The 7,892-nt window shown below is 47.3% G+C and overlaps 1 long non-coding RNA gene across 9 annotated transcripts in view; it reads left to right on the top strand.

The window, feature by feature from the left end:
• Positions 1–35: 35 nt before the first annotated feature.
• LOC126087305 (uncharacterized) overlaps positions 36–7,892 on the top strand; it is a 53,961-nt gene continuing 46,104 nt past the window's right edge. For all 9 annotated transcript variants that reach the window (XR_007519719.1, XR_007519722.1, XR_007519717.1 and 6 more), the window contains exon 1: positions 36–162. This is a non-coding gene — a long non-coding RNA (uncharacterized LOC126087305). The remainder of the gene's footprint in view (positions 163–7,892) is intronic.

The raw sequence follows: 7,892 nt of genomic DNA, 5'->3' as shown, positions 1-7,892 counted from the left end.
CTTGCCTGCGGACTATCTATCACTCACAGCTCGTCTGATCTCGCCTGCGTGCATAGGAGCGCCGAGTGATCGATGCCGTGGCCCCGCCCCGCCCTGTGTAAAAGGCGTGCAGGTGCAGGCGCTGTAGAAGGTTTGGGTCTTTCCCTCTCTCTCGTCTTCCACGTGAGTAACACCTGCTTCTTCCTCTGCGACAGCAGTAACGATGTACTAAGCAGTTGCACTTCCACCGTTTTGTCTAATCCCTACAACAAAAATTATTCGTTCTCCCCATTTGATAGAGAGGTACAGTGAGGCTTAGTGAAATAAAGTAGCCAAATACTTAAACCCTGGAAGGTTACAGATCCTGAATTTGAACCCCTCAAATACTGTGTCCACGGCCTATTGGAGTGAGAAGAACTTGGGTTTCCATGTGGAGTGACAGGCAAATGGCCCCGGTACACATTCTGCCTCCTCAGCCTTAATGCTGAGTGGTGTGGGGGTCCCTAGAAGTTTTGTGTTTTTTTTTTTTTTTTTTTGAGCAAACCCTCTCCCTTTGGTCTCCAAGGAAGCAACAGGCCTTTTGCAGCATTGAACAGAGACAGTAGAAAGTTCTGCTCACACTGGGCTTGGAATCTGTGTAGAAAAGGGAGGAGGAGTTATTTCCTGGTTACCAGGAATACGTCAGGAGCCCTGGTGCCACAGTGGTTCAGTGCTCGGAGCTAACCGAAAGGTTGGCTGTTAAAACCCACCAGCTACTCCATGGGTGAAAGGGGTAGCAGTCTGCTTCCATAAAGATTAAAACCAAACCCGCTGCTGTCAAGTCGATTCCAGCTCATAGCAACCCTATGGGACAGAGTAGAAGTGCCCCATAGGGTTTCCAAGGCTGTAATCTTTACAGAAGCAGACTGCCACATCTTTCTCCCATGGAGCGGCTGGTGAGTTCGAACCGCTGACCTTTTAGTTAGTAGCCGAGCCACTAAGTCTACTGATGTAAAGATTACAGCTTTGGAAACCCCATGGGGTGTTTCTGCTCTGTCCTATAGAGCTGCTGTGAGTTGGGAATGACTTGACAGCGGTGAGTTTCAGGGACATGTCAGGCGTTGTTCTGGGCCCTTTAGACTCCTTCATCTCATTTAATTCAGCAATCCCACGAGGTAGAGATTATTACGTTTTACTTACAGACAAGGAGACTGAGGCTCAGAGAAGTTAAGTGGCTTGCTCAAGGCCAGTTCGACATACCAGTAGATTCTAGGTCTGAAGATACTGTACTAAATTAACTCAACCCCTGCCCTTAAGGATCTCACAGATAAGTGAGTTTAACAAATACTTACTAAACATTTACTATGCACCAGGCACTTCCAAACCACTTTATACATATTCAATTCATAGATATTTATTAACATCATTATCATCCCCAGTTTATAGAAGGGGGAGTCCTGGAGACACAGTGGTTAAGAGCTCAGCTGCTAACCAAAGGTCGGCAGTTTGAATCCACTGGCCACTCCTTGGAAACCCCATGGGGCAGTTTTGCTCTGTTCTGTAGGGTTTCTATGACAGCAATGGGGTGTGTTTTTTTTTTTTTCTTTTTGAGTGGATGGGCAGTTATGATAGAGAGACTACAGCTGAGCAGGCATAGGCCCCCTGGAGCCCAGGGCAGGCCCTACAGTAAGTGCCAAAGGAAATTCTAACAAGCCCTCCTCCCCAAAGACCTGGAATGGGGTTCTGGCCATTAACCATGAGTGTGGAGTGCTACCAGCTGGGCAGAGACAAACCCCTTTACCAGCTTGTTTGTGTTCTCAAAACTGGTTTGCTGAGGTGAATTACAGACGCAGATGAAATGTTTTCTTAAATGAAAAACCACAGTCTTTGACTATGGAGTTTCACTTCCTGTATGGTCGTTGCCAGTCCTCCCCTTCTCCCCACCCAGCTCATTCCCGTCAGCCTTGGAATTGGCCGTTAAGCTGACAGACCCATTTGAGGGCTGCAGAAGGTACCAAACAAACAAAAAGCACTGTTTATGTCCATATTTGTGGTTTTTCTCCATTTGATCGGAAGTCTGTAATTTAAATATATCCAAGTGTGCTGGGAACATTTGTGGTTTAATTACCAAATTTATTTACAATACACATACAAACAAAACCTCAAACTTGAAAAAAACATTTAGCTTGGCTGTAGAAGAGAGGTTTAATTTACTCCAGCAACTTAACAACGGATGTGAAAACCTCCTGCTTGTTGGCTCCTCCACCAATTTGCTGCATGACCTAGGGCTGGTCGTTTATCTATTCTGTGCTTTCATTCCACCTCAGATGTGACCTTTGCAGCCTCAAAAAAAAAAAAACCAAACCCATTGCCATCGAGGCTGCTCTGCCTCGTAGCAGGCATGTGGGACAGAGTATAATTGCCCCATGGAGTTTCCAAGGAGCGCCTGGTGGATTCGAACTGCTGACCTGGTTAGCAGCTGTAGCACTTAACCACTACACCACCAGGGCTTCCTTTGCTGCCTTAGCGAAGGGCTAACCACCACCACCAGTTGCTGTCAGTTCAATTCCAACTCATCGCGACCCCATGCATTGCAGAATAGAACTGTGCCATAGGGTTTTCAAAGCTGTGACCTGTTGAAAGCAATCACCAGGCCTGTCTTCTGAGAAGCCTCTGGATGGGTTCAAACTGCCAAACTTTGAATTCGTAGTCCAACTGCTTAAGCATTTGCACCACCAAGGGACTAAAACCAAAAGCCAAAACCAGTTGCTGTCGAGTTGATGCCAACTCATGGAGACCCCGTGTGTTTCAGACCCAGGGACTAGTGAGCCTACAATGGCCTCGTGTGAAGACTGGAAAGCAAAAAGCAAGGTATTTTGTTGAGTGGATTCCATTGGGATGGAGGCAGAAAGCCTCCAACGTGCAGTCAGGCCAACTGGGACACTTGCTGCCTCTCTGAGCCTTAGTGTTCTTCTCCATGAAATGGTATAATGACCTACCTCCCCTGGTGGTGGTGCAGATTGGATAAGACAGCTATACCTCTCCAGCTATACTACCGGTTCCCCTGTCTGCCCTAGAATCCGTATGTTCCAGCCTCCCCTCACCCCAGTTTGCCCTCTGGTAATGACAAAGGTCCCGCTTCCCGTTCTGTGTCCAGGGATCCCCTAGGGTAGTGGGGGAACTTCTTAAAATATAGATTCTTGGGCACTGTCCTTGGAGTCATGCATATGGTCAGTGCACTCAGCTGCTAGCCAAAAAGTTGGGAAATTTGAGTCCATCCAGAGGCACCTTGGAAGAAAGGCCTAGTGATCTAGTTCTGAAAAATCAACCATTGGAAACCCTGTGGAACACAGCTCTACTCTGACACACATGGGGTTGCCAGGTGTTGGGATTGGCTTGATGGCAACTGGTTTTGGGCACCATCACTGGAGATTTCGGTTCAGCAGACCTGGAGTTGGGCCCAAGACTGTGTTTTCTTTCGATTTCCAGATATCTCAGAGGCAGATGGCAATGACGTTTTGAGAGCACAGCCCTGGGGCTTATAGGTGTTTGGAAAGGTGATAGAGGATGTTGGCAGCTGTATAAAAGCTGACCTGAGGGTCAGGCCTGAGCCTTGTGTCTGGGGCTGGTCCTCTCTCCTGCTGTTGCCACATATCCTTCTCATACAGAGTCACCACCCAGGCCACAGCCAGCCCAGAGCTCCTGGTCAGGACAGGCTCAGGCATTAGCTCCCATTTACATACTAAACGCTACTGCTGTTCTTCCCTCTATGCACCCCACGAGATTTTCTTTTAAGCCCTTAAAGACAAAGTGTCTTCTCTGACACCCTCCACTCGTTCATTTGGCATATATGTGTTAAGCTCTGTGCCAGCTGTTGGAGTAACCATCACCAACAAGACAAACATTTTCCTTTCCATTCGTTGCTTCATTTATACTGTAAATATTTATTAAGCACATATCCCATGCTAGGCATCGGGATAAATGCTTATATTGTTTACCTGTTACCACAAATAATCTGTGTAACAAACCAGTCTAAAACTCAGTAGTTGAAAACAAAAGATCTACAAATCAGCTGGGTGGCTTGCTTATCTGGGTCAGCATGGCTGATCTTGGTGGGGCTCACGCATGTCTGGTGGTTAGCTGGTTGTTGGCTAGGGCAATGGAGGCAACCAGACTAATAGTCACTCATCATCCAGCAGTCTAGACTGGGCTTGCTTGTTCACATGACAGTGGCAGGGTTCCAAGAGAGGGAACAGACTACAAGCCTCTTCAAGACAAGGCTTGTAAGTGGTACATATCACTTTTATTGGCTGAACGAAGTCACTTTCTATTGGTCAAAGCAAGTCACAAGGCTAGCCAGATCTAAGAGGCAAGGAAAGAGAATCCACTCCTTGGTGGATCTCTAAGTCACATTGCAGAAGGCTTGGGTGCATGGAGAGGGGAAGAATTATGGCCAGTCGTGGTAGTACAGCAATGAACAAAACAAACAACATCCCTGCCTGTGTTCTAGGTATCAAATTTATTAAGAAGAAAATCGATAAGTTGTAAATAAAGCAGGGGAGGGAGAACTGTGGTGTCAGATGTGTGTGGGCTAGGGGTTACTGTTTTACACAGGCTGCTCTAAACCTCTCTGAGAAGGGGACACTTGAGCAGAGACCTGAAGGAAGTAAGGAGTGAATCATGAAGACAACTGCAGGAAGAGAGCTCCAGGCCGTGGAACAGCAAGTAAAAAAGAATGGGCTAGTCATTGATAGGTACTACACAGAGGCTGGCATGGCTGACATTGGGGCGGGGGGCATGGGAGGAGATGACCCCAGAGAGACAACGGGACCAAACTGTGGAAGCTTTGCTGGCTCTTGTTAGGACATCGACTTTTACTGTAGTGAAATGAGAATCCCTTGGGCAAAGAGGAGTGATGTGATCTGAGCTAGGTTTTCGGAGCTCACAGTTGTAGAGGAGAAGACAATTAAAGGAGTAATAAATAGCAATAAATGTGAGGCATATCATAGTAGGTGAAGTCCAGGGAGCCACAAGCCCATGCCACAGGTTCGGATTGAAGGTAAGGAGTGTGGCACTTCAATAAAATGCACTCAAACCTTTGATACTCCTCCCATTGAGAAGTGTGGTCTGTGTCCCTGCTCTTGAGCCTGCAGTTTGTGGCTGCTTCCACCAGTGGAGTATGGCAGGAGCGACACTATGGGACTTCTGAGGCTGGTAATAGAAAGCAGTGTAGCTTCCGCTTGGTTTGCTGGAATGTTTGGAGCCGGGAGCTGCCCTGTCAGAAGTCCGCTTACCCCGAGGCTTTATCTTTGAGTCTTCCCAGTCCAGACGCCCAAATGATCCCAAATGACTCTTCCTAGCTGAGTCTGTGAAGCAGCTGCCTCTGCGGTGCCATTTCCAAATTCCTGACCTGCAGAATCCGGACGGATGATGCTAATGGTTGTTTTACGTTACTAAGTTTTAGGGTAGCACAGCAGTACATAAGTGGAAAAGGAGTAATTCAGCTATCTTGCCATGAGGAAGGCAATGTTCCAGGCAGAGAAAACAGCCTGTCTGCAGGTATGGAGACAGGAGAGACTCTGGGGTGACTTAGAGCAAAGCTCTCCAAAGTGTGGGTGCTCCTACTGGTGGTACAAGGGGGGACTGTGGTAGGCATTTTCTTCCATGCTGTGGACAGGTTCAGGGGTGGCTGCTGTCCAGTCATTCCACCAGGAATAGCAACCAGGTTTGCACATATATAGGCAATGACATCTTAAGTTGCAGTGCCAGCTCGTCACCAGCGATTACATGATGCTATTATCTGTCAGATGGATCTTGTTTTCAGATGTTAAAATGTGCATCTTAAGAAGAGATGAAGAGCAATTAAGTTGATAATATTTTGTTGTTGTGTGCCGTCGAGTCAGTTCTGACTCATAGCAACCCTATGGGACAGAGTAGAACTGCCCCGTAGGGTTTGCAAGGCTGTAATCTTTGGGAGCAGATCCCCAGGTCTTTTTCTCCTGCAGAGAGGCTGGTGGATTCGAACCTCTGACCTTTTTGGTTAGCAGCCCAGCCGAGATCTTAACTACTGTGTCACCAGAAGGGCTATCAAAATATGGCAAAAGTTGTGAAGGAGATTTGCAAATGGGGGATGCTGGACAAGAACTGAAAGATTCATAGGTTGGAAGACGGCACGTGGCAAGAGACAAGCCAGGGAGCCTGCCAGATGAGAAGTCTGCAAACTGCCTGCGGCCAGTGAGTACCTGCACCAGGCTCAGCTGCATCCAGGCCCAGCTCTGTGCTTGTCACATCTTGAGTGCCCACAGTGTCCTTCTGAAGGACCTGGACAGGCCGGGGTCCTGGAGTCTCTGCTGGCTTCTCTTCCTCCCGGAATTCCAATCCAGACTGAGCAGAGGAGGGAGGGAGCTGAAGCTCTGGGCTGTCTTGAGCTCTGTGCTCTGGTCTTCACAGAGTGTTCCATCCCCTCTGCACTGGATACTGCCACAAGACATCTCAGCCTGGCTGCCTCTGTACCTGTTGTCCTCTGCTGCAGGAGGCTTCTGGGAGCTGCGCCCAGCCTGCATATTAATCACTTTGAGGTTGCAGCAGGAGGAAGAGGGGAACGATGTGTCTTGTACACAGCCCGTGTCCCACCAGGAGAGGCTGTGCTCAGTGGAAAGGGAACCCAGTAGAAAGGCAGCAGAACTAAAAAACTTAGCTGATTTTCCACGGGAACTGGAAGGGGCCTTTAACATCGTTATCATTATGAGTATGATTAAGATTGTTTTCAGCAATAGAAATAGTTGCCAGTTCTTGAGTGAATGCTGTCTCATTTTATCTTCGCCTCATCCTGGAGACATTGGTACTGATAACTCCATTTTAAAGATGAGAACACTGAAGCTCAGACAGTAACTTGCCCAGGGTCACACGACTGGTAAGATATGGGCAAAGCTGGTTCCAGTATTTGCCTGATTTCAAAGCCCATGCTCTTAAGAATGGAAACCCTGGTGGCGTAGTGGTTAAGTCATACGGCTGCTAACCAAAGAGTCAGCAGTTCAAATCCGCCAGGCGCTCCTTGGAAACTCTGTGGGCAGTTCTACTCTGTCCTATAGGGTCGCTATGAGTTGGAATCGACTCGACGGCACTGGGTTTGGGTTTGGTGGCTCTTAAGAACTATGGCTTTGACATGGTTCCGTGTCCATGCAATAAGACTCTAGTCCTGGCTTGCTGAAGAAATGGCTGGAAGCCACTTAAATTACTCAGTACCTTGTGTTCTTTAGGAATCAGACAAAAGCTTAGGATCACAAACCCTCAGGGAGTTTCTTTCTAGCAATGGAACTAGAGAAGCTTGAATTCAGAGTGATCATTAATGCCCATCAGTGCAATCAAACAAATGTTTTTCCAAGCTCCAACTATGTGCTAGGCACTGTTAAGCCCTAGTTGGGGTGGGGGTGGAGCTATGAAGATGAAAATGACACATTTTCTTCCCTCTGGGCACTTACCACTAAAAGGGAGAATAAGAACATGAACCCTAGTGCATATCATATTCATTGAATTGTATTAGAAATAGTTTGGTTATAAACTTACAGATAGCTGACTCAAATTATCCTCAGCAGGAAAATAGACATTTATTAAATCATGTGTCAGAGAATCCCAGGGATTGGAATGGCTTCAGGTGAGGCTCGACCTAGGTGCTCAGATGATGTTGTCAGGTCTAAGCCACTCTCGTCATCGCTTGGCCTCTATTTTCCTCTTAACTGACTTTATTCCAGGAGACTCTCTTATGGTAGTCTCTGGCAGCTCCAGTTTACACTCTGCACTGGGTTGAATAGTGTCCCCTGTCTTAGGCCGTGTTCTCTAGAGAAGCAAAACCAATAAAGCATATAAGTATATATGGAGAGAAATTTATATCAAGGAAACAGCTCATGCGATTGTAGAGGCTGGAATGTCCCAAG

Source organism: Elephas maximus, chromosome 12 (assembly GCF_024166365.1).
Source record: "Elephas maximus indicus isolate mEleMax1 chromosome 12, mEleMax1 primary haplotype, whole genome shotgun sequence".
NCBI lineage: Eukaryota > Metazoa > Chordata > Mammalia > Proboscidea > Elephantidae > Elephas > Elephas maximus.
The sequence above is the reverse complement of the archived record's forward strand: the minus strand, read 5'-3'. Positions and strand labels throughout refer to the sequence as shown.